Below are 27,587 nucleotides of genomic sequence, written 5' to 3' on the forward strand. Positions count from 1 at the left end.
TTGTCAGCCATGTCTCGCTGGTTACCTAGCACCCTGCATAGGACAGATGCCAGCAGATCCCATGCCCTACCATCACACTGACTCCTATGCAGCTGGCTTTTCAGCTACTGTTTGTCACCACTCTGCTGACTGCTTGTCATACTTTGCCAACTTTTCCCTCATTCACTTCTTCTTCAGATAAATTTATCTGTCACCCGTTTTTATTATTTACCTACCAGGACTACTTCTTCTTCTGTGAATGAATACATATTCCCATTAAAATTTTACCTTTGTCACTGAGATGTACCCCATCCCAGTGAAATAACATTGGCTTCTGGTCTGTTAACTCATTATATCTAATTACTGCCCTGCTTTTTCACTTAGTGTGTTTCTAATTGTCCTGTTTATAGTTCTTTTATTCCTTTTAATTTCAACCTGCTCTCTTTCAATTCTCTAAACTCATCCAGGAATAATGCAAGATTAGATAATGTGCAATTGTGGATCTCTGTTCAGGAGATACAATAAATTATCGATTATTCAATATTTTAGTTTGTGCAGCTTTCATCTTTTTACTATTAAGTACCCCCTACATCACAGGCTTTCACACTATATCAAACTACAGAACCAAACCTTCCCCTTCAGACACATTATCAGTAACTAGTATCCGTGTAAGTACATGATGGCCTGTACTAATGATTTACACATATTATTTGACTACCATTGTACTGTATAGTGTGATTCCAAATATACTGGACATTGAACAGCTAACATCTTATGTACATGGATTTTTTCAGAGCTGCTTAGGTCTTTCCTGAAGTGTATCTGGGCTTCTTCAGGGAGGTTGCAACTCCATTTCAGGAACACTGTCTTAGACACTTAGTGTTCTTCTGTGGTATAACCGATTCGTTACCTCACCTCTTGTACTTGGATTTGGGAAGTTAGTTTCCATTTTCTATGAGAATTTTTGGGCATTCCTTCTCAGCTTGTTCTTTCTTGAACTGACTGCATGTTGAGATTATAGCCTTTGTGTGGGGTTGGGTATTGACTCACTGAGATAGCTGTTTATTTCATCATTCATACTTACATTTACTCACTCATTTGTTTTATCCTTAGTATTTGGCCTCCACAATATTTTGATTTGCAACATTGTCATTACCATTTAGCCAAAGTTAGTAATCCATCTTAGTCAATGTAGTGTGCAAGCTACCCTTAACCTAAACATAAAGTCACCACCATCTTGCCTTTTTACCCCCACCCTGAATTAAGTTATGAGTCATTGCATATCTTCTTTATATGGACCAGTCACTGCTTAAGTAAGTGAATTATTGTCACCAGGCTCACCTGTACATGTTGCCTGAACTGCAAAAGTAGTACCAACATCTGGCTGGTACTGCGTGCTTTAAACTTCATTCATTGTCAAACACAATGCCTATTATTCATATGGGGTGACTAACAGGTTCACTCAGCATGACTTCCTTTTCCTCTGCCTCTTTGAAAGGCTGAGTACTTAATGAAGTAACAGTATATTGCTTTTCAGAAAAATTAATCAAAGCAATCTTAATTTACCGTGATTGTCTACTAAAACTAGATCTTCACACACACTGAAAGCCAGCTGCTCATTTTATTTTACAGTCCCATGCTATATTATGTGCCTAACCCTCTTTCTTCCCCATCACACCTCCAACATTTGCAATCTAACTGAGGAAAAAGTCTTTGGAGTTTGCTTGGGGTATACAATACCTATGCATACACTTCCAAGCAAAGATTTTAAATCTTCTAGACTTTGTTGCATACTTGGGAGCCATACTTGTATCCTCCCATTGTTTCTTTGTGAATTGGTCTTTCTCTTAGGATCCCACTATTTCTTTCTCTTTGCCTATACTCTGCTATCAATCCTTGATAAGGAAGACAATCTCTCGTCTCCAGTCCAAGTGAATTCTAGGCCTCTTCCCATTCTGTTAACTTTCCATTTCTAATTATTTGCTCCCAATACCTTGGTTTCTTTGCCAGTTTTCTCCAGTAAATTCCATCCCCCTCCTGCCGATTCTCTGTACCCCTAAATGTAGTCACCCCTATCACCAAAACCTCCTTTCTCGATTCCCATGTTGAGTTAGTTCTTAGAATACTTTCTGCTACTTTATGAATATAATATTCTGTATGGTTATTGTTATTCTCCTTAAGGATATGCATCCAAAATCTCAGTCTCACTTGAGCGCCACCCCACCCCCATCTCATCATCATCCCTTTCCACTTTGAATTATAGCTTTTTGCTTGTTCTATGTATAGGAGTCTTAACTGTGTAGCTCTGAAACACTCGTTCAGATCAGGTAATCCCAAACCACCTTCTTCTATTTGAAGGATCAACTTATCCCACTTGACTCTTGCCCTCTTCCCCTCCCAGTTAAAATCCTTCTACTCTTTATTAATTGCTATCCAAAACTTCTCCTCTGGTTGATAAAAATATGCCTGACCTGTGAATAAAACTAAAGGGACTGAAAACATTTTCACTTCTTGTATCTTGCTATCCACATCCATAAAACAGAGGTTTCAGTTTTTCAGTTATGATTTATCTTTTGTTTAGTGTCTTCCAACTTATCCTTACATGCCATAACAGAATCCCTTTTAATCCATACTCCTAATACTTCATGTCCGTGTAAATATGGGTATTGCTGAACCAATTCATGTGGATACATCGTTTACAGCTATTGCTTTGTTTTATCTTCATTAATTCTGTATTGTATCCTGAAAAGACTTGAAACTGTCTCAGAATGTTTTATAACACTGAAATGTCCTTTTCTGGTTTTATCAGGTATAAAATAATATCATCTGCAAATACAGCCAACTTGTCTTGATTACCACACCAATTATATCTTTAAATTTCTGAGTCCCTTATTTTCTTTGACAGTGGTTCTAAATATAATGCAAATAACAAAGGGGAAATAGCCCCCCCATACACACACACTTTAATTTTTGCCTCCAATCCCTCATGTATCCTCCTAATCAATCTTATACTTTTATCAGGGAATGTAAGTGCTTCCATTGCCCTACTCATAATATCCCAACTTCTCTTCAAGACCCACAAACAACATTGGTATTTTCTTACATTCTGCTTCCCTCTGGATCATCATTGTTCTATTAATGTTGTCAAATGTTTGCCTCCCCTCCATAAAACTACATTGTTCCATATCTATCAATTTTGGCATCATCATTGCCATTATTTTAGCTATTATAAACATAAACACATTATAATCATGGTTTAGAATCAAAATGGGCCTATATGAAGCTGGATCTGCTGGGCCTTTACCATCTTTAGTTATTACAGCTACCACCATTCCTCCTTTTAAAATACAGTTAAACACCTTCCAGATCTTTAGTACTTTCTTCCATTCAAGCTTCCAAACTTTCACAGGAATACCATGTATTCCTTTTATAGATTGGTTATACATCATAATTTTTCATCTCATCTCCTGCTATCCTGTTAGCAAATGCACCTCATCTACTTCTAACCTTGGCATATTTAATTCTTTTATAAATATTTCCATTTGTACTTTCACTTGATTTCCACACTTCTCTGCTTTATACAGATTTTCATAAAATTTCTGAAAATGTTCTAATACCTCTCTAGTATCTCTGGTTAGTTTCTTTGTTATAGACTCCCTAAACATGGCAACAACCCTTTCTATTTTCCTTGTCTGAGCTGTTCTGCTAAAAGCTTTTGTACTCTGGCGTTATTATCAAAAAAGTTGCTTTACAGTAATCTTTCTAAACTCATGCATACTATCAAGGTAGTCCCTGATTTTCTTTTTCACACTCTGTAATTGCAACTCTTCTTGTTCTATGACATTCCCCCTATTCTGCAATACTTTAACATTTGTCAGTCCCTCTAAATGTGTCTTGCTTCTTCATAACCATATTTCTTTTTATTTTATTTCCACCCTTTTTTTTAAATTCCACATTAATTGTATCCATACCTCACAAACGAGTTCCTCAGCAAATACCTGTTTTGAGGGCAAAATATTGGGGTGCCGCAAATTCCCGAGTGGCCCCTTTAATTTCCGACTTTCCTGTTTTTTTGTTTTTTTTAATTTCTTTTCTTTTTTTTTTTTTGGTCTGACCTGATGTCATCACTGCAGCCAGCCATTCATTAACTTAACTTGTTGCAGAGTTGAACCATCAGCCAGGCAGTGTACAGCACGTCTTTTTTCCTCCACCCAGGTAAGGCAAAAAAAAAAAAGACACAAAAGGCACATCTTAATTGTCTTGAATTATAAGTGTGGTATGTTACAGGTCTCAGTGATGAATAGTTGATGTAGTCTGCTGTGTATTTTTATTAATTTGGGTTGTAGGCTTATTTGTTACTAGAAAGTGATCAATTTATTCTGCTTCAGTGAGTCAACACTGTAAGCTGGTTATACTTTTTAGACCGTGGTTTTATTGCATGTGCAGTGTGCCTAACAGTAGAAGATTTAAAACGGCATGGAAGTGGGTGTCAGTTTGGGTGGTTATTATTTCAATAAATCAGTTTTCTGCAGCTTATCTTGTACATTGTTGTACTCCTCGTGTATTGGGGATATTAGTTAAGATTTTTAAAGCCTTTCATGAGCGTAATTTGAGCTGCTTAGTTTAAGGTATTGTTCTTCTTCTGCATTTAATTTTTAGGAAAGTGTAGCTAGACTGTTAGTTGTGTCTTTATTAAATTGCTGGAGCTGTCGGTGTCTCGGGTTTTGTTCATTGAGTGGTATGTGGTAGTGGCATTCTCGAAGGCTAGCTGGTTTTAGTCTGAGGTTGTGAAGTAAATGTTTCTGACTGCTTTTGAACTCCACCCCTACTTCCCCATATTCTGTAAGATTGTGCTATGGTTGAGCAGGCCTCTACATTAATTTTTCCGTTTCTTTTGGGTAAATGTAGTTTATATTTACAACTAATTTGCAGTGTGTGGATTCAGTGGGTAAATATATTTTGTTGGACTGAATGTCATCATCTTGTAAGCTATAGGCGTTTGCCTGTTATGGGTATGCATAAATTGCATGCCGTGTGTGACTTGGACTACTATAGGATGGGTTAGATGTTGTTTTCAATTTAATAACAGGGCTTTTGGAATAGTTAAAACTAGTTTTGAGCAACGACTTGCCATAACCTTATGTCGATCATGCTAAGAGTTACTGCATTTTCCTTTTATATTTATACAGTGTTATGTTTTTGCTGATATTGTTTAGATTTGATCTTGGGCAAATGAGTAGTAACCCAGCATCGTCGTGTAGTGTAATGCACCTGCTCCGTTATAGCGATTGGATGCAATGGGTGCTATGGCTGAGACTCCTTGCAAAAATGTTTTAATGGTGTTAGTTTCTTGTAGCGAGATTGTATTTGAAAATATTCAGACTAGTGTCACACACTTATTGAGAAGCTGCTGTTCTAGGATCATGGAAGCTTGAAGGCAACATAACTTGCCAAGTACCATACTCAAGATGACTCCCACCACCACCACCATTACATACTCAAGATGACTCCCACCACCACCACCATTACACACGCATTTCCAAGAAGGGAAAACATGTTAGACTGGAGGTGAACTTGAGAAAACCTAGCCAGTTCTTAAGATTAGTCTTGAGAGGTTAAGCTGAAACCAGTTGTGTGCTGCTGAAACCTTTGCTTGCATACTTGTAGAGACAGCTGAAAAACCAATTGTGTACTGAAACCTTTGCCAACCAATTGTTTGTGTGCTGAAACCTTTGCTTGCATACTTGTAGAAATGAAACCAATTGTGTGCTGAAACCTTTGCTTGCATATTTGTAGAAACGGCAGTCGAATGCTGAAATATTTTTGCATTCTGTTAATTTTAGAAAGGTGTGTGTGTGTGTGTGTGTGTGTGTGTGTGTGTGTGTGTGTGTGTGTGGTTTTCTGGCAAAATCAGTGAGAAGTGAATTCACTAAATAATAGCCATTTAAGTTTCAGTCTTCCTATCTTTTAGGGAACGCAAGGTGACACAACCTTTTATTTTAACAACTTTTCTAAGATTATACAAGCAATGTTTAAAATGTCTCTGGTTTTGGGCCCTTGCCCCCCCCAGTAAATTGTTTTCCAGATTTTTTTGTGCTACTTAGTTCTTCAGGGGAAAAGATGATTAGTATTGCTTATGCCAAGTTTGTTTGTGTTAGTAGCACAACAGGTATAGTCCTTGCTTTTGATGTAGAAGACTTTGGGTTCTACTTCCACAATATGTAGCTGGATTGTTGATATTGTACTGTGTTGTACTTTTAAAAGGGTTGGATGCTGCAATCCTGAGAATGTCCTCTTTGGTACAGATACCTAGTAAATATGAACCTGTTATCAGTTTGCCATCCATTCCCTATTGCAATATTACTAGCTTATCATTTTTTAATGTAACATAGTCAATTTATTCCTCAAGGACAACAGGTACTTTATTTGTAGATGAAAGAATGAACTATAAAGTTTGCTAGCAGCGGCCTCTAAGTTTACAGATTTCTTTAATGTGGAATCATTTAGATGACTTTTACTTCTGCAGAGATTATGCATATTGACTGATACTGGTGGACTGTAGATGTTTGAGTAGATTTTTATGATGGAAATGTTCTGAATTGGGCAGTCTTGTCATTATTGGTTCATGCATTTTGTTTTGTTTCTTACTGGAAAAATGTTCAAAACAATACATTTAAAATGTGCTCTAGCAAGTGTACTGTATTACACAAGGAATATAATTTAATACAATCAGGAAGGTGTATCAAAAGAACAGAAGTATGTTTCATGTGCAAGGGGGCCTATGATTTGAAAACAGCCCAAAGGTAATCTTTATCTGGACAAAGGCCCATGAAAAATAGGTACAAATCTGTACGCTGATTAACATAACATTTGCATATATATTTAGGTAACCCCGCCCACACCGAAGGAATTGTGGGATACCAGTGTCCCATTACTTGACTATTTCCCTCCATTTACCATAAACACTGTAATGTGCATCAAAAAGAAAACCCAATAAGGGTAAAACTAATAACAGCTCTAAAAACTGTAATGTGCATACTGTTTTACTTCTAGAATGATTTGTATTTCATTAAAACTTTTATTTTTTAGCGCAAACACTAATAGACATCTGCTAAAAAAAGCAATACAGTCTCACAATGAAAACAGACATAGCATTAAAACTTTTCTGCCCTTGAAACTCACATTCATTGAAACAGCATTGAAATCCACATTCAAAGAAAATACATCTGGCCAGTGGCCAGCTAACCTCCGAGAATGCCACTACCACATACCACTCAATGAACAAAACCCGAGACACTGACAGCTCCAGCAATTTAATAAAGACACAACTAACAGTCTAGCTACACTTTCTTGTAAATTAAACACAAAAGGAGAACAATACCTTAAACTATGCAGCTCAAATTACGCTCATGAAAGGCTTTAAAAATCTTAACTAATATCCCCAATACAAGAGGAGTACAACAATGTACAAGATAATCTGCAGAAAATTGATTTATTGAAATAATAATCACCAAACCGACGCCCACTCCCATGACGTTTTAAATCTTCTACTGTTAGGCACACTGCACATAATAACGCTGCAATAAAATCGTGGCCTAAAAAGTATAACCAGCTCACAGTGTTGACTCGCCTGAAGCAGAATAAATCTACCACTTTCCAGTAACAAATAAGCCTACAACCCACATTAATAAAAATAAACAACAGACTACATCAACTATTTATCACTGAGACCTGCCTTTTGTGTCTTTTTTTTTTTTGCCTTACCTGGCTGGAGGAATAAAGATGTGCTGTACACTGCCTGGCTGATGTTTCAACTCTGCAACAAGTTAAATTAATGAATGGCTGGCTGCACATGATGACGTCAGGTCAGACCAGAAAAAAAGAAATTAAAAAAAAAACAGGAAAGTGGGAAATTAAAGGGGCCACTCAGGAATTCATGGCACCCCAATATTTTGCCCTCAAAAGCGGTATTTGCCGAGGAACTCGATACAGTTGAGAGGTACACTTACACTTACCTCTTTCCTTCCTCTTCCCCTCTCTTTAATGTTTTTCCAAACATTAGTGACATGAAGTTGGGCATATAGAGTCCCTACAAGATTAATAAGATCAAAAAGTCCAATATTTCTAGGTTTTCTTGTTCCATCATATTTCACAAATGTAATTGATGTTTTGTAATCCCACATTAATTCATTAATTTTCATGTTGCTGTTTTTTTTTCTCTTGTTGATATCCATCATTCAAATCCAGTCTCTGTTTCATTTCCAATGTACTCCTGGTTCTTCTAGCCAATTCTTGTGCATTTTTTCTGTCTCTCAAGTATTTTCATTTTGAACATTGGAAAAGTCTCCCTATGAGCCCTACCATCAAAAGAATAAGAAGCAGAATCCCTTTCTGCTTGTTAGCTCGCTTTTGTTGGACAAACTTTTGTATTTCCTCCTTAGCCTTTTCTGCATCAAAAAAATGACTTTGATCCTCCAGAAAAAAAAATATTCTGAAGATAGCTGGATACAGCAGCCTGAATCTCATACCTGTTTCTCAGCATTCCCTGATTACTGGAATACATTTAATCCTCTTCTGCCTGGTCTACCGTGAGTAATAATTTGCCACAAACACTGCACTGTCTCCAACTTTTAGTAGTTTGTCTTTTTGAGACAGTTTTGTCAGAATCAGCTCTTTCTGTTGGTAGGATTGTATCTTTACTCCTAAAGGTTTTGGCTGTTTTCTTTTGGCCAGGTTTGAAGCATACATACAATCATAGTGGTTCATATAAAAGATTTAAAATTTTAAACCAATATGAGGGGGTAATATTACACATTGTACTGATGCATATTATTGGATACTTTGCCTGAAGGCACATATACCACCAAGACTTAATGGTTGTGTATCTTTAAAACCTATACTAAGGGAACTCCATAAACTACATAAATGAGTTGGATTTTACTAACTAATTATTGAATCATATGATTGTTAAATTTCATTTAAATAATGCTGTGATTTCCTTTTTATTATGCCTGAAGAAGCCTTGTTTGGTGAAAGTTTTAACTTGCAATTTTATTAAAAAGATTTTATGAATACCAAACTATTCCCATATCCAGTGGCTTTTTATACTTTAACTTAATGCCTTCTTGAATTTCACTGTATTTACTGTTTTTTCTGCTATGTATGTGTAATATATGTTCTTATGGTTTTACTTGAATTTACACTTATGAGTCACTTGTTCTTTACCTCCTTCTACTGCTTCTCCACCAAATACCTCCAAGACTTCATCTCCTACCTTTCATATACAACTTGTACCTACATCTCTCATCTATAAGCTACTTAAAAAACTGAAACCTTGCACCCCGTCTGCTGACTGTCTCCCATCTGAATATCTACAAATTGATGCAAAAGCTATAGACTACCCCATCTCTATCCTTATTAACAGAACTATCTCTGAAGGCAAAATCCCTACCATATGGAAAGTATCTCACATCATCCCTCTACATGAAGGTGGATCTTCTATTGAGCTTTCTAACTTTCGACCTATTGCCTTACTCTCCCCATTAGCTAAGATAATGGAAAAATGTATTCACAAACAACTACTCAACCACCTTCTGCAAAATAACCTATTAGCCACCTGCCAACATGGCTGTAGACCCTTCCACAGCACAACGACTCCTACTAGCCACCTGCCAACATGGCTTTAGGCCCTTCCACAGCACAACGACCGCCCTTCTTTCCCTCACTGACTATAAATAAAAATCGTAACAATAACTCCTTTTCCTCTGCACTACTTATTGACCCGCCAAAAGCCTTTGATATGGTTAACCATAACTTACTTCTAGACAAACTAAAGTACCATTCACTTGATCCACTAGCATTACAGTGGTTTAGGTCTTATCTTCAAAACAGACAGCAAGCAGTACTTTGGGATAACAACCTGTCTTCATTACTCCCAGTAAATATTGGAGTCCCACAAGGCTCTATCTTAGGTCCCCTTCTTTTTTCCTTATTAATTAACGACCTCCACATGGACATACCTCAAGCCACCTGCATTCAATATGCAGATGACTCAACCTTAATCTGTACTGCTAAGAAAATAGCCTCCCTCCAGTACCTCACCCAAACTGTGTTCCAAAATGTTGAAAACTGGTTTATGAAACATTGCCTCCTCCTTAATCCCAAAAAAACAAAACTACTGCTTTTTACTCCAACTCATAAATCACCCAATCCATTCTTCTCTATAACCTCTAACAATGCTACCAACATAACCCCAGATACTACAACCCGCCTACTAGGTGTGACAATTGATAATCGTCTTAACTATGATGACTATATTAACTCCACCATAAAGTCTGTTAACAAAAAACTTGGTACTCTATAGAATTAAACCCTTCCTTACCCCTTCAGCCAGGAAAACTATTGCCCAAACCCACCTCATTTCTACCCTCTTCTATGCCTCTGCTATATATACTAACCTATCTAAAAACAACCTCTCCAAACTTTCTACCTGTTATAATAGCATAGCTAGAGTCATCACATGCTCTCCCTTTAAAACTCACCAGTGCCTTAACCTCAAACAACTAGGATGGCTAGAACTGCAGAACCATATACTCTGTCAACAGTTACTTATCACTCAAAAGATCCTATACCACCCCAATAATACCCCTATCCTCACTAATCTGATTTCACAATATAAAAATCTAGCTACACTACGTTCTGCTAATAAACTCCTGGTCTCCTCAATTAAATCTAACAACAAAGCTGGCGACTCACTTTTCTCAAACACTACAGGTAAAAACTGGAATCAGCTTCCTCCTGAACTATCCACCCTAGCTTCTACTTCTCTATTCAAAAAACATATTAAAGAACATCTTAAAACTCAATGGCTTTGTCCTTGTGCTAACCCAGACTGAAATCTTTTTCCCCTCCTGCTCATACCCCTTTCCCCACTCCCCTAACCTAGGCCTCCAAATCTAATTACTTCTCTTTTTTTTTCATAGTAAGACAATATAATATAAGGGCATTACTCTGTCTTGCTCATACCCACTTTTGTGTTTAGTATAATTGTTTTTTTATTTCATTTAACTTTTAATGTACTATCTATAGTTTATAATTATAATACTATAATTTTCTTTTAACCAATGCTACCTCTGTACTGTTATTATACATGTCTTTGTTATACATTGTTAACTTTGTCACTGTTCATGCTTGGAGCTTTTCTCCCCGGGCCTCTACTGAAAATGGACATATATCCAGTTAGACTAGCCTGGTCAACAAATGTAAAATAAAAAAAATAAAAATAAATAATTCTTCTCCAGTTTTAATAAAGACGTTTATCTATCTTGTGCTCAATAAATAGCTGAAGAAGTTTATCAAGAATGCAGACTACCATAAAGTTTTCTTCATTTAAATCACAAATTATTCTACAGTCACTAGTCATTTGGTCTTTCACAGCTTAAATAACCATGGGCAGTATGCTTAATATTCTGCAATAATTAATTGCATTGTAGGCAGTGTGAGATCTGTTATACATGTGTTCAAAACACAAACACTGTCATTTGTTACTAAAGAAACTTTAAATTACATATTAAATGATATTTATAAGCATAAACAACCATGGCCAATATATCTTTTGTTCATTTAATAATTACTTGTGCCACTTAACAGGCAGACTGAGCTCTAGTCTACACATTGTCTAATCTGAAAACACCATCCTACAATCATAAAGTCACTTCCCATGATAAAGTATTTCACTCAGTATCTCCAGATGATCAGTTATTTGGTACATTGCAGTTTAAATGATCTAGGTCAGAATACATAGCATTCTCTCAATAATTAAATACATCACAGGCATCTTCCATCCTGCTCTGTAAGTCTTCAGAATTGAAACACCATTAGGCACTAATAAAACAACTTTCATTGATATTTTATTCACTTAAATCATTACTGTATTTACAATAAAGTTATTTTATTTTTTTAAATTTTCCTCAGCCAAACCTGGTATGCTTATCACATGTAGAGTGAGCCAGCTCTACACATGGTTGAAACTAAAAAGTCAGTAAAACAACCTTATATGCTACATTTTTGCAGTTATATCATATGAAAATGAAATATCTATATTCTAAATAACTAACTAACAAGTACTTAGTAAGAATTTTTTTCTTTTCGGTATAGAACTTCATATGTCTATGAAGTTTCATGCATGTACAACCTTAAGCCAATTGGACTTATTTGGCACCCAAAGGAAGCCCCTCACCAGGCTCATATAGAATCATTATGCATTATTTGGCCCACAGAGTTGCCTGGTTGGCACTACTGAGAAAGTGCAAGACATTTTCCTATTGGTAAATGTTAATGTAGCAGACATCACATTTCCCATCATGTACTGCGCTGGGGGCTAGTCCAGTGTTATTAGTAACTGCAGAGTCACACCTCTTGTATAGCTCACAGAGTCAGCTGTTCATCAGAGGCTGTTGCCTGGTCTTCATCATGTTTTTAAGTGAAAACTGGTCAGATTAACCATCTGGTTTGGTGTACCACTTCAATTGTTGTACCGGAAAATAAAAAGACCTGGCTTAATTTTAAGACTAATAGAGAGAAAAATTACAGTGTTTTCTTTTGCTTTTCTTAGTGGCATGGAGTTTTTGCTAGTGAATACAATTGCAAGAAATAACTATGGGATAGTCATTCAAATTCTTTATGAAAAACTCTAGAAAGCAGCCAATAAATAAATAAATAACAGATATTGTGAAGTGAGGTAATTTCTGATCACTGAGACTTGGGACAGTTACCAATTCAATACAGTAGACTCCCTTTTATCTGGTCTTGCTGGGACCGGACCTTAGGCTGGATAAACGAATGGCTGGTTATGCCAAAACAGCATACAAAATAGAATTTATAGGTTGTAAATCAGATTAAAAATATGCATATATGTTGTATTGATTACCAGTGCTCTTATTAAACTTTACTTTCTGGATAAAGTAATACGTTGTCTCTGAGTACAGTGCACTGTACTTTTTCCTAGAATTGGCAATGGAAATTTGATACACTGAAAAAAATCTTGACGAAAATATGGCAAGTTAAAGAGGAGTCCAGTTAAAAGGAGACCAGATAAGAGGGAATCTACTGTAGTGTGGCTGAGAAATGCAGTCAAATACAAGGGGTGTGCGCGCGCGCTAAGTGCAGGATGCCCAGGAAGATATAACATTATTCACTTGGCTTAAACTGGAAAAAACAAAACAGCAGACACAATCTGTCTCATAAATGTACTGCAGCCCTAGTATCATAGTTGGAGTCACATGCAAAGCATGGAGCATGCAGAAACTTAAACACAGAAGATGCTTGGACAGGAACGGGAAGTAGTTTGGGGGAAGAGTACTATAGGAAGATGAACAAAGTATTTAGATTTTGTGTGTTCAGCCTGCATCCAAGTGGTTTCTTTAAGACATTTTTATTTCCTCCCACCTGCAAAAACATGATGCTTAGTCACTACTCTAAATTATCCCTGCTTGTAATTCGTAATGTTGCCCTTATCATGCAGAACACAGATGGAAAATATATGCAAGCATTAGTCTACTTAACCCAGTTTAACAAATAATTGAATAAATAAAAATATACTTTCAGAAATAGTTAAAAGTGGGGTGGAGTGAGACCTGACATTATTACTGTATTATTGTTGTTGTTGTCAAGCATTCTGAAGACATTCAACAGTTTTATGACTGTAGCAAAGTAAGGAACTCCAACCATAATGTTTCTGTGGAGAAAATAAGACATAAAGAGCAATGTATTTACAGTACGTACTATTGTTAGGCATGGGATGTGAAAGAGTGTAAGGTGTGTGTCAAATGACAGAAAGAAGAGAAAGGAACAATACAGAAAAGATAGAGAGAAAAAAGAAGACGTTCAGGAAGGGGCAAGGTGGAAATGTGTCGCTATCTTACACAGGTTCAGGACATCCAGGGAATACTTCAAGAGTTTGGGAACATGTTTCCTGGTAAGCCAGGGTGCACCCACCTGATGAAGCATGATGTAAACAGAGTTCCAGAGGCCCATCAAACAGGCCCCTTATAGAGTGATTGACTGAGTTAAGCAGACCTGAAAGAGGAATTACAGCTGATGTTGGATCTGGAGGTAATCCAGTTGTTTAATATTTTACTTTGGTTTTAATGCCTTATGACAAAACATAAGTAATGAATAAACATTTTGTTTTATTTTTAACATGCAGTAATAGCATGCATTCATGATATCTAATCGGAATAGTCTTAAATCCAAGAAGCCTGCATAGGGGAGGGTTGGGGTGGTAGACGGGGAAGGGGTCAACTGGGGGGAGCTGCTAAAATGGTCCAAACTGAGCCCTACAGATGCTAAGGCTGGCTCTGGTTCCATGTTTCTTAAAGGAATAAAAGCATTTCCAAAGTACTGTTTATTTCTTTAATAAATTATTTTGTTCCCTGACAGTGACACAGCTCAGCTGTTTTTTTTTTTTTTTTTGAGACTGAGTGGCCAAAAAAAACAGACTTGTATATACTACATCCAAGATACCCATTTCATGAAATATTCCCTTTTCTCCAAGGCATGGCAATCTTGGAGTTAGTCTATATAAGTTTGGGAGGTTTTGGTGCTTGTCTCCCATGCAGTTATGGGTGCAGAGCCCCTGCAAAGAAGAAGTTTAAAGGAGAAAAGTGATGTTTTTTTTTGGCATGTTGGCACTCAGTGTTACAAGGGCAGACATTTCAGTAGGGAAACTAATGACCTCTAGACTACATCAGCAAGAAGAGAATGGGATTGTGTGCAGGTATGTTGACGAGGATAGGTGTGCTCATCCACATCTATCATAATGGCATTCATTAAACTTTCATATCTAGCATGAGGTGGTCCATCAATACCAACAGCTGGAAATAGCACTAAGCGCATCCTCTGGGAACATACATAGGATTACAGTGGCTCTGAAGGAAAACACAGATCTAGAGATCACATCTAGCTAGTAGTATCTTATGAAAGAGATCAGAGAAGCCCACACAGCTGCCACAAAAAATATTACCTATGACTGCATTTCAGGAAAAATTCCTGAGAACAAGCCACTGCTCCACCTGAGTTCATCTTGTGAAGGCAAACCTTTACTGTTTTTCTTGTAACAAAATGTAACGCTTTTAGTTAACCAGTTAAATAATATTACTTCATAAACCTTAGATTCCATTTTATTGGTGAAAAAGTCAATCAAGTTTGAATTTTTTCTGAAAGATATAGTTCTGTCTCTACAAAATTTGAGCTGCTTGTGGGATTCCATGTACTGTAGTAAATATTTTTCTCTAACTGAATGCGGAATGTATTGGGAATTTCAAAAATAAACCACCTTGATGGTCATATAACAAAAGTAAAAACACTTCTAAAGTTCTATTAATAAATATAAACCTCCTCACATTAAAGACTATCAAAAGGATTAGAAATGAACTTAAAGCAACAATCAGGAAGAGAGTGAAGCTAAACATGAAATGGAACTAACAGCTGAAGCAAAGTACAGTTATAAACCCCTTTTAATTCTGTCAAAAAATTAAGAAATAACATCCAGCAGTGCTTTCATCTAATCCAAAATTAAACCACCCCACTTAAATCTAGAACATAATTTTTTTGCAGATATGTTTAGCACAAACTTTACTCAGGAAATAGTCATCTGAATTCCACAAATCCCTGAATCCCTTATACAACCTAAGATAATGCAGGAGTGTGTACTAACTATACTTTCAATAGCCAAAAATAGGCTTAGACAGCATACCTGGATAGCTAATAAATAATGCTGTTGTGATGACCGTGCCCTGGCCCAGCAATCAAGGGGCCTCAATCCTCACCACTAACACCAGGGAGGTCGTCTCCTAGAAGAGGAAAGGCCAACACATACACACAGTAAAGTACAATTTCCCTTAAGTGCACACAGAGATCACAGTCAGTCTGGGGCTGGTTGCTTCCTTGATCTCCAGGTCCCCAATAAGACTCCCCACTGGCACAGCTATAGGGTCCAGATCTCAGCCTAGCTGGCAAGCTAACCTCCAGTACCCTCTCTGTCCAACCAGTGCTTCAAGTCCCTGCCCAGGTAGTTGACACACCACACACACTTTGAGATAAGTATTCATACAACTTCACAGACACTCCTGGGAAAGGCTGACACAGATTTTCTAGCTGTGCCTCTTTACCCAGACTATATGGTAGTAATTTCTGCCACCACCAGCTTAATAATTATCAGCTACCCGAAGGCCCTTAAAAGGGTGTCCAATTATTACTGTGCAATATTATTATCCAATTGGTAATGTGACTATTCAGTCTAAGGCTTATTAGTGTGGCCTATTACGATAACCTCTATAAATATGCAATGTACTCTAGAGTCTAACTTGTCCTTAGACAAACCAGCCACAGGTAAAGGTTTTTAAAATATTTAATAATAAATAATTAAAACACAAGACAATACTACTACACCACAGAGATATCTAAGAGTTCAGAGATCACACAGAAACTTAAAACAATACAGTAGGACATGTCTGATGTCAAAGAAAAACACTTAATCTAACTTTCTAATCTTTAGCTATTCTTAAGAGAAAACACAGTGCTATAATCCTACTTACATACATAAAGAGCATAAGCAGTACTGGGGTTGATGGTCCCAAAACAAAATGCTTTCAGTCTCTCACTGAACAATAGTTAAAACACTAACAAACAGCTCTGCTAAGGCCCTCCCAAATTACATAATTTTGACACTTAGGTTTTCCCAGTATTCACATTACATCATCTTGACACTTAGTCTGGAGTTCCCAGGCAAACAAACTACATTATTTAGCAATCTAAAACCTGTTCAGGAAACTACAACAATAAAAGACATTTCACATGTATACTCTAACAATTATTCCTTAACTTAAGACAATAGAAAGAATGTGTTCAGGCCAGATGCTTCGGCACCACTTTTTTAGATTATTGTAACTTCAAAGAACATTTGAAATGCTTGGCTTGATTTTCCTTACAGCAGATGGCAATATTGCAACAATCTTGAAGTTCACATTTTACAGTGTTTTCTTTCATTTAAAAACACAAGCTTGCATTTTATATTTATTTATACAAATGATAGAATTATGTATTAAATTATATTTGACTAGGCTGGCAGCCTTCGCCCATCTTTCCCCAATTGTCACATCTCTTCCTCCCTGGAGAACTCAAGCTAGTTTTTCAAGTGACCCTTGAGAAACACTGTTTGAGAGGGTTAGGTATATCTGAGGGTACCTCACCCCATTCCCTGTCTTGAGAGCCCATCTGCATTGACATTGCTACTCCCATTGTGGTGCTGCACTGATATATCATATGCTTGCAACCCCAGGCTCCATCTTAGCAATTTGGCATTTTGCTGACTGGCTCTTTTTAACCATATTAGAGGATTGTGATCTGTCATTACACTGAAGTTTCTTCTATACAGATAAGCTTGAAGTTTCTGCAATGCCCACACTATGGCTAGACATTCCTTTTCCACAGCTGCATAGCATTCCTCCTTGGGTTGGAGCCTACGACTGAGATAAACCACTGGGTGCTCTTCCCCCTCTGAAGAAATCTGGCTAAGTACAGCCCCCACCCCATGGTTCGAAGCATCCACCTGCACAACAAATTATTTGCTGTAATCTGGACTGGCTATCATAGGGGTTCCTCCCAAAGCTTCTTTAAGCTTCTGAAATGCCTGCTCACATGCTGGGGTCCACACTACCTTATCTGGCCTGTTCTTCCTTGTCAGGTCTGTGAGGGGAGCAGCTATGGTACTATAACTGGAGATGAACTTTATGTAGTACCTTGGCTGTCCCTAAGAATGTCCTCACCTGCTTTTTGGTAACAGGTGCAGGCCATGCCTGAATAGCTTCCACTTTGGCATGTTCTGGCTTTATGTTAGCACCCTCACCCTATGTCCTAGGCAGGAGACCTCTGCCATACCCACCTGACATTTGCTCGGCTTAATGGTCAACCCTGCCCTCTGTAGCCTGCCCAGCACCTCCCTGACATGAACAGAAAACCAAAGAAACCGTGTTGGGTAAAACCTTGGTGCAGAAATAAATCCAAATGAAAGGTAAAAAGTAAAAAATGCACCAAGATAACACACAGCAAAACATTTAATCACAGCAAAGTACAAAGTGGTAAGCGCTTTCATAACCAAAGTTGCTTCATCAGACACCACAGTAAAAAATGCACAGGTTTAAATAGAGATTCTAAAATGCCAATTAATCAATAAAAATCACACAATGATTAAGTAGCAGTGAAAACAAATTAAGCCTCATGCTCAAACTAAACAAAGCATTGCTTAAAAACATTGCTTAAAAACATTGTACAAGAAGGAATCAAATACTATACATGAGAAAGCACTTAAAAAACTTATAAAATCATTATAAAACATGGAAAAATACTAGGCAGGAAAAAGTTAAATAGAATACTTGGAAACTAAAAGCTAGTTAAATACATAGACTAATATTGAAAGAACTTAGCTAATCTTAATGCTTGAGATGTCTAGCCATTAAAAAAGGGACCAAGGAAGTAGCAGCATTAAAACCAAGATACTTTTCAGCATTAAGTTTCAAAATCCACTTCGGTTCATGTCCCTCTGTGATATTCTCAATGTTACCACCTCTGGGGTTTCTATGAATATGTTGTAGAACAAAAAACTTAAAGGAATGAGAACGGCCATTGGACATAACATGATTGGCTAGAGCATTTGATGGTTTATTATTACTAATATCTCTTAGGTGGTCTAAAATACAATCTTTAAGCATTCTATTTGTTTTTCCTACATAAAAAGCAGGACATTGTACAGAAAAACAATAATAGACCACATCTGTAGATCTGCAATCAGTGTATTAATTAGTGTACAAAGAAAATTTCCTAGTAGGATGTACATGTTTATTTTTGCTATATATAAATTGACAAGCACTGCAATTCCTGCATGGAAAAGTACCATGCCGATTGGATCTAATAATAGTTCTAGATAATTCACCATGACATAGATGTTGTTTAAGGGATTTATTATTTCTAAAACTAAAAATAAGAGAATGTCCGACCTTGTCTACCAGTCCAGGCACTTCTTGTAGCAAATACCAATGCTTTTTGACTACATCTAAGTATTGATTGATGTTACTGGAAAACTGAAACACCACTCTAAAATCATTACTAGTTCTGTTAGTATATCTTGTATTGTCAACAGCATCACCAGCATTAAAATAAGGTTTACATCTAGTGCTTCTCAGCTTCCAGGCATTAGAGATAGTCTGTTCAATGTCTGCAAGTGAGTATCCCCTATGTAAAATTATGTTTTTAAATTAGATAGGGCAACTACTGCATCTTCATCTCTGCTATGCAGTCGCAGTGTTCTAAAAACCTGACCCTTGAGCACGTTCCTAGGAACATGTCTAGGGTGCATACTAAATTTGTACAAAAGAGTATTTTTTTCTAGTGGGTTTAAAATAAATATTACTGCAAAGACTATTTAAAACAGATTTACTAACCTGCACATCAAGGAAACTGATGTCAGTGTTGGAACTATGGTAAGTGAACCTTAAAAAATCAGTAGTTGAATGCAAATATTCCAAAAACTGTGCCAAATCAATACCAGAGCCTCTCCACAGCATAAACACATCATCCACAAAGCGGACGTACCAAAGTATTTGTCCAAAGAATGGATTATTATTTGACAACACATTTTGCTCTTCCCAGCTGACCAAAGTCAAGTTGGCGTAGCTATTTGCACATGCAGTGCCCATGGCCACACCAACTTTCTGCAAAAAGAATTGCTCCTGGAACATAACAATGTTGTTCTCTAGGATAATCTCTAAGATACTACAAATCAACTGTATCTTAGTGTTGGTGAAACACTTATTCACAGAAAGAAAATCCCTAATGCTGTCAACACCCCAGGTGTTAGGTATACTAGTGAATAAGGATTCAATGTCTAATGTAACAAGGACAAAATTCTTATTAACAGCAACACTTTCCATTCTATCATAAAGCCTTCGTAAAAACATCTGTGTATCCTTCAATATTGTATGGCAGTTTGCCAAGAAACCATGTAAGCATCCCTCTACATAAATAGAGAGAGGTTCAGTACACCACCCAGTGCCTGAAACAATAAGATGCATGGGTGGAGATAAAAAATTTTTGTGTATTTTTGGTAAGCCATATACCCTGGGAACAAGAGGTTTATACACATTAAAATACTTACAAAGTGAATCATCTATTAAATTTGTGATTAGTAAATCAAAAATTAAAAAAGAAACTTTATAATAGCGTTAACAGTAGGCTTGGAAATGCATTGATATATGCGTATCAAGTAAAAGTTTCTCCATTTGTGTGACATATAAATCCTTGTCCATTAACACTATACCGCCTCCTTTATCTGCCTGCTTAATAACTAGTGAATGTATATTTTTTAATTCTTGCAGGGCTCTGTGTTCATCCACTGTCAAGTTATAAAATGACATACTAGTATCAGTTGAGTTGTTTAATTCTCTAAAAGCAATTTCACATACATCTATGAATCGTTGAATACCTGTTGGTAAAGCTGGAACAAAGGTACTAGGTTTTCTGTATATATTATGTCCTTTATTACCTGCAGTAGTATCTGTAGGAAACAAACACATTAGGGAAAGACTTCTGCCGAGTAGTCATAAGTCCTTCAACATTTCTGCTGGGTCGGCCCTCCTTGCAGGAATAAAAGATAAACCTTTATTAAGAACACTAAGCTGTTCACCATTTAACACAAAAGAAGAAATATTTATAACTAAGTCTGAGACTACATGCATCTCTTTTTGGATTGATGAGCTATCACATCCATGTGCTGGCTCTTGAATGTCTTGCTGTTGTATGTAAAGCTCTTGGACCAAGCTCTGTACGGCAGGACTGTTCTCAAAGAGTAGTCCCCCTTCTTTGTCTTGTCTAAAAAAACACTCGTTTCCTTGTTTAGTTCTTGCCCTTGAGTATTATTAACTACAGATACATTTGAAGTTGAAGGCATTACTGCCGATGCGTAAGTGGGACGCACATCATTAATAAACTTGTCAGTGGTAATGGAAGTCTCCAAACTGCTAAAAGCAGTAAAAGAAGGTTGCATACCTGGTTCTGCTTGCATAGCGTTCGTAGATACGGGCGCCAAAACTCCCCGATTGTCTGTAGTAGTAGGAACTGCTGAATTGCTAGTAGCAGTAACAGGAATTTGCAAACCTGGCTCCACTTGTGTAGCATTTGTGGATACGGGCGCCATAACTCCCCGATCATTCGTAGAACCGGAAACAGGACCAGAGGAGCCAGTCGTGTTTCCCTGCGATGCAGTATTTGCATTAAAGGGACCATTACTCTGAATAGATGTAGTTTTAACTTCTTTCGGCCAAGAAAAGACATTGTTTCTTGCAAAGTCGGTTTTATCTCTATTAAGTTTAGATAACTTAATAGACTGTAGTTTCTTCTCATAAGCAACTATATTATCCTGTAGTTGACTCATTTTGTTAAATGTAATATCACAAGAAAAATTGTCAGTGATTTTTGTTTCAAGATCAATAATCTGTGCTTTTAAGTCAGCTTCAATAGGTGAAAAGTCTATTAAAAGTTCCATATATTGTGAACTAAATTGTAAATTTAATTCTTGCCATTTACGTAGCAGGACTGGATATGTATCACCATAAGTGGGCATATTCAGAATTCTTAAGCCTCGTGGAATAATTTTGGCTTCCAACGAAGCTTGAAGATGTAACCTCTGCCATTGCAGTCTCTTGTATTTATACATCATATTTTCTAGATTCTTATATTGCTGAAAAAATTCTGGTAAACGTTGTTGATTAGAAAAAGCTTCATCCATACCAGCTTGTATAACAGTATTCAACAACGGATTCACAGGAATGTCTAGAATCCTTAAGAAATGGTGATGTTGTCCACTCACAGACTGCTCAGTTGTAGTATCTTCCATGGAGCTGTGTGTCCCTTCACCGAACAAAACCAAAAACAGAAAACCAAAGAAACCGTGTTGGGTAAAACCTTGGTGCAGAAATAAATCCAAATGAAAAGTAAAAAGTAAAAAATGCACCAAGATAACACACAGCAAAACGTTTAATCACAGCAAAGTACAAAGTGGTAAGCGCTTTCACAACCGAAGTTGCTTCATCAGACACCACAGTAAAAAATGCACAGGTTTAAATAGAGATTCTAAAATGCCAATTAATCAATAAAAATCACACAATGATTAAGTAGCAGTGAAAAACAATTAAGCCTCATGCTCAAACTAAAAAAAGCATTGCTTAAAACATTGTACAAGAAGGAATCAAATACTATACATGTGAAAGCACTTAACAAAAACTTATAAAATCATTATAAAACATGGAAAAATACTAGGCAGGAAAAAGTTAAATAGAATACTTGGAAACTAAAAGCAAGTTAAATACATTAGACTAATTTTTCCCTGTCTTGAGAGCCCATCTGCATTGGCATTGCTACTCCCATTGCAGTGCTGCACTGACATATCATATGCTTGCAACCCCAGGCTCCATCTTAGCAATTTGGCATTTTGCTGACTGGCTTTGTTTAACCATATTAGAGGGCTGTGATATGTCATTACACTGAAGTTTCTTCTATACAGATAAGCTTGAAGTTTCTGCAATGCCCACACTATGGCTAGACATTCCTTTTCTACAGCTGCATAGCATTCCTCCTTGGGTTGGAGCCTACGACTGAGATAAACCATTGGGTGCTCTTCCCCCTCTGAAGAAATCTGGCTAAGTACAGCCCCCACCCCATGGTTCGAAGCATCCACCTGCACAACAAATTATTTGCTGTAATCTGGACTGGCTATCATAGGGGTTCCTCCCAAAGCTTCTTTAAGCTTCTGAAATGCCTGCTCACATGCTGGGGTCCACACTACCTTATCTGGCCTGTTCTTCCTTGTCAGGTCTGTGAGGGGAGCAGCTATGGTACTATAACTGGAGATGAACTTTATGCAGTACCCTGCTGTCCCTAAGAATGTCCTCACCTGCTTTTTAGTAACAAGTGCAGGCCATGCCTGAATAGCTTCCACTTTGGCAGGTTCTGGCTTTATCTTACCACCCTCACCCTATATCCTAGGCAGGAGACCTCTGCCATATCCACCTGACATTCGCTCAGCTTAATGGTCAGCCCTGCCTTCTGTAGTCTGCCCAGCACCTCCCTGACATGATGAAGGTGCTCTGGCCAGGAGTGGCTGTAGATGGCAATATCATCTAGGTAAGCAAAGGCAAACCCTCCTGCTAGGATATTATCCACCAGCCTCTGGAAAGTCGCTGCGGCATTCTTCATCCCAAAGGGCATCTTTGTGAACTTGTACAAGCTAAAAGGAGTCACAAAGGCTGACTTCTCTCTAGCACTGAGAGTCAAGAGCATCTGCCAGTAACCCTTAGTAAGATCAATGGTTGTAAGATACTTAGCCCCACCCAGCTGCTCTAGGGCCTCATCTGTCCTAGGCATGGGGTAAGCATCTGACTCTGTGTGACTATTTAATTTCCTGTAATCCACACAGAACCTGGTGCTGCCAGCCGTCCTTGGCACCAGCACTACTGGCAAGGCCCAGGGACTGTTGGACTCTTGAATCACCCCTAGTTCCAACATCTCCTGTACCTCTTCCCTCAGAGTCTGTTTGACTCTCTCAGGCACCCTATAAGGAGCCTGCCTAATAGGCCTTTGGGGTCCTGCATCCACCTGGTGCTGCACCAGGTGGGTGCTTCCTGGTTTCCTAGTGAACACGTCCCCAAATTCCTGCAACACTGCTCGGATTTCTTGAACCCACCATGTAATTAACATCATTTACCTTTCTTACCACCTTGTAGGGTCCCTCCCAAGCTGCTTGCGTCTGACAGGAATAAGAACCATTACCTGCTGCCCCACAGCATACTCTCTAGCTTGAGTATTCCTGTCATAACTCACCTTTTTCTGTTGTTGGGCTTCTGCCAGGTTCTCCTGGGCCAAGTCCATGAGTTCTGAGTCTTGTCCTAAGGTTTAGGATGTATGCCACAACAGACTCCTTGTGAGACTCACACTCACCTTCCCACTCATCTCGAATTAAATCTAGAGGTCCCCTCACCCTATGCCCATACAACTCAAAGGGTGAAAAACCCGTGGATTCCTGGGGAACCTCTCTGTAAGCAAACAGATGGGGCAAATATTTGTCCCACTCCCTCTTAAACTGATCTGCAAATGCCCGTGGCATGGACTTGATTGTAGAGTTTAACTTCTCAACAAGACCATTAGTCTGGGGATAGTAGGGGGTGTTCTTCATATGCTTCACCCCACAGGACTTCCACAGACAAGCCAGCAGGTCTGACATGAAATTGGGCACCTCGGTCAGTCAGTGTTTCTTTTGGGAAACCCATCCAGCTGAAAATCTCTAACAAAATATTTGCCACCTTCTCTGCCTCATTGAGGACAAAGCCACTGCCTCAGGGTATCGTGTAGCATAATCCACTACCACTAGGATATACTTTTTCCCTATGGAACTTGGGGTACTCAGAGGACCCACAATATCCATCACTACTCTCTGAAATGGCTCCTCAATCACAGGCAAAGGCATCAAAGGAGCTCTCACCTTGTGTCCTGCCTTGCCTACCTTTTGGCACTGCTCACAGGTCCTGCAGTACCCTGTTAGATCTCTGGAAATTCCAGGCCAATAGAAGTTTTGCATAATATGCCTCTTGGTATGTTTTATGCCCATATGACCTGTAAAGGGAATATCATGAGCTATGGCTAGAAGCACCAGACGGTAAGCTCTAGGCACTACCAATTGCTGTACTCTCTCACCTTCTAGCCCTCCCTCAGGGGTCCATTCTCTGTATAGTAACCCTTTGTCCAAGTATACAAATTCCCCCTTCCCATGAGAGTCAGGTGCCTCCCTAGCTACCTGCCTCAAGCCTTGCAATGTAGGGTCTGAGAGCTGAGCCTGTCTCAACTCCCTCCTTGTAACCCTTCCCAGCTCCCCTTCCACAGGAAGCCCGGCATCCTCTGACAGTGGTGCCTCACTGTCAGCCTGGGTACTACTACTCACCTCTACCTTTGCAGTTACCCTGTCCAAGGGAACATCAGTACCCACAAGCAGCTGTGGCTCACATTCAATTTCACTGCTACAGCATAGCTCATTCCCTGAAGTAACCACCTCAGCCATCCTGGCTGCAAATACTCAGTCTATGTGGGTCTCCCCCAGGCTACCAGAGCCACATGCTTGTCTCCTTGCCTCACTGCATGTAACTGCATAAGTACATAGTACTGCCTCATCCAAATCCTTCCCTCTCAGGACATCTGCAGGATGGTAGTTCCATACCCCTGTTGTCTCAAGACAACCCATTATTGGAAATTTGTCTTTCCCACTTACTGGCTCCCTCACCTTTGGCTCCGCATCTTGCCTCCGTGGACATCTGTATGCCACATGGCCCCACTGGTTGCATTCAAAACATTTAACCCTAGCTCCTGGAAGTGTACCTGGACTAGTGACTTCCCCTGCTACTGACAGATTCTGTTGGGGCAGTCTGTGCTGCCCACCATGAGTTCATTTAGACCCATGAGCAGTACTGGGGGTCCCCTTTCTGGGCAGGGCTGCCCTGCTGGTCAGGTATAGGTCTCTCCTTCTTCCCCAACTCATCTGAAGTAGCACATTGCCTATCAGCTAACCAGATCCTCATGTCCTCAGGCAAAGTGCTAAGGGCTTGTTCCCTCACCAAAAGGTCTGCCAGCACTTCAAAAGTGGTGACCTGACATCCACTCACCCAGCTATGACAATAAGTGCTCAGTTCAACAACATATTCACATACATTTTCATCTGCCTTGCATTTATGCTCACAAAACTTGTTCCTATACATTTCAGGTGTTAGCTTAAAACATTGTAACAGACATTTCTTTACAGCAGTATCAAAACAGACAGAGTCAGGCATTTGTGATATACAAGTTATAGCTTTCCCATGGAGTAAGGGGTTCAGGAACCGTACCCAGAGCCTTTGGTCAACACTATACTGTTTGCATACCCTTTCAAACATGTGAATGAAACTATCAAAATAATCCTCCTCTTTAAATTGTGGAAGAAATTTACTGACCTGTCGTGCTTCTGGGGTCCAGTTATTCCCTTCCCCATTACCTCCATGACTCTGGCTAAGAGTCAGCATTTCCCTCTCATGCTTCCTCTGATGCTCCTTTTCTTCAGCTTCTATCTCCAAATGCCTGGCCTCCAACTCAAGTCTCTTTAGCTCCAGCTGGATTTTTAAGTCCACTGCAGAAAGGTTGAGCTGTCCATTCTCCGAAGATATTGTAGCTCCACTGCCAGTCTGATAGTCCTTCACAGAAAGGTTGAGCTGTCCATTCTCCAAGGATATTGTATTTCCACTGCCAGTCTGGCTGTCCTCCTGGATGCTGTTTTCTGATGCAGCTGTAACCAAGGCTGCAATCAGGTCTGCCTCAGTCAGGTTTCCATGCACCAGTCCCCTAGCCTGACACATCTCTACCGGCTGGCTCCTTGTCAGCTTTCCATATTCCTGTGCTGACATGCTGCCTGCTCACCCTGACTAACTAAGCTAACAAAAGAAATAAAACAATTGTGATCTGAACTCTGAGTATACTCTGCGTGGTTTATTTAGAGTACAAAACACATTCAGAGATCACTGTACATAAGCTACAGGATTCACTCTACCCACACCACTGCCAAACACTTGTGAGGATATCTTATCCCAACCACTGCCACCACTTGGGATGACCGTGCCCTGGCCCAGCAATCAAGGAGCCTCAATCCTCACCACGAACACCAGGGAGGTTATCTCCTAGAAGAGGAAAGGATAACACATACACACAGTAAAGTACAATTTCCCTTAAGTGCACAGAGAGATCACAGTCAGTCTGGGGCTGGTTGCTTCCTTGCTCTAGAGGTCCCCAATAAGACTCCCCACAGGCTCAGCTACAGGGTCCAGATCTCTGCCTAGCTGGCAAGCTAACCTCCAGTACCCTCTCTGTCCAACCAGTGATTCGTGTCCCTGCCCAGTTAGCTGACACACCACACACATTTTGAGATAAGTATTTATACAACTTCACAGACACTCCTGGGAAAGGCTGACACAGATTCTTTAGCTGTGCCCCTTTACCTAGACTATACGGTAGTAATTTCTGTCACCACCAGCTTAATAATTATCAGCTACTCAAAGGCCCTTAAAAGAGTGTCCAATTATTACTGTGCAATATTATTATCCAATTGGTAATGTGACTATTCAGTCTAAGGCTTATTAGAGTGGCCTATTACGATAACCTCTATAAATATGCAATGTACTCTAGAGCCTAACTTGTCGCTACACAAACCAGCCACAGGTAAAGGTTTTTAAAATGTTTAATAATAAATAATTAAAGCACAAGACAATACTACTATAACACAGAGATATCTAATAGTTCAGAGATCACACAGAAACTTAAAACAATACAGTAGGACAGGTCTGATGTCAAAGTAAAACACTTACTCTAACTTTCTAATGTTTAGCTATTCTTAAGAGAAAACAAAGTGCTCTTATCCTATTTACATACATAAAGAGCATAAGCAGTACTGGGGTTGATGGTCCAAGACAAAATGCTTTCAGTCTCTCACT

At 38.7% G+C, this 27,587-nt stretch overlaps 1 protein-coding gene across 1 annotated transcript in view; it reads left to right on the forward strand.

Annotated features, from left to right (window-relative positions):
• The window catches only part of LOC122793740 (purpurin-like), a 102,655-nt gene that overhangs the window by 20,260 nt on the left and 54,808 nt on the right, over positions 1 to 27,587 (forward strand). The gene's annotated exons all lie outside the window — the stretch shown is intronic.

This window comes from Protopterus annectens, chromosome 2.part0 (genome assembly GCF_019279795.1).
Source record: "Protopterus annectens isolate FY-2018-M chromosome 2.part0, PAN1.0, whole genome shotgun sequence".
Taxonomy (NCBI): Eukaryota; Metazoa; Chordata; order Ceratodontiformes; family Protopteridae; genus Protopterus; species Protopterus annectens.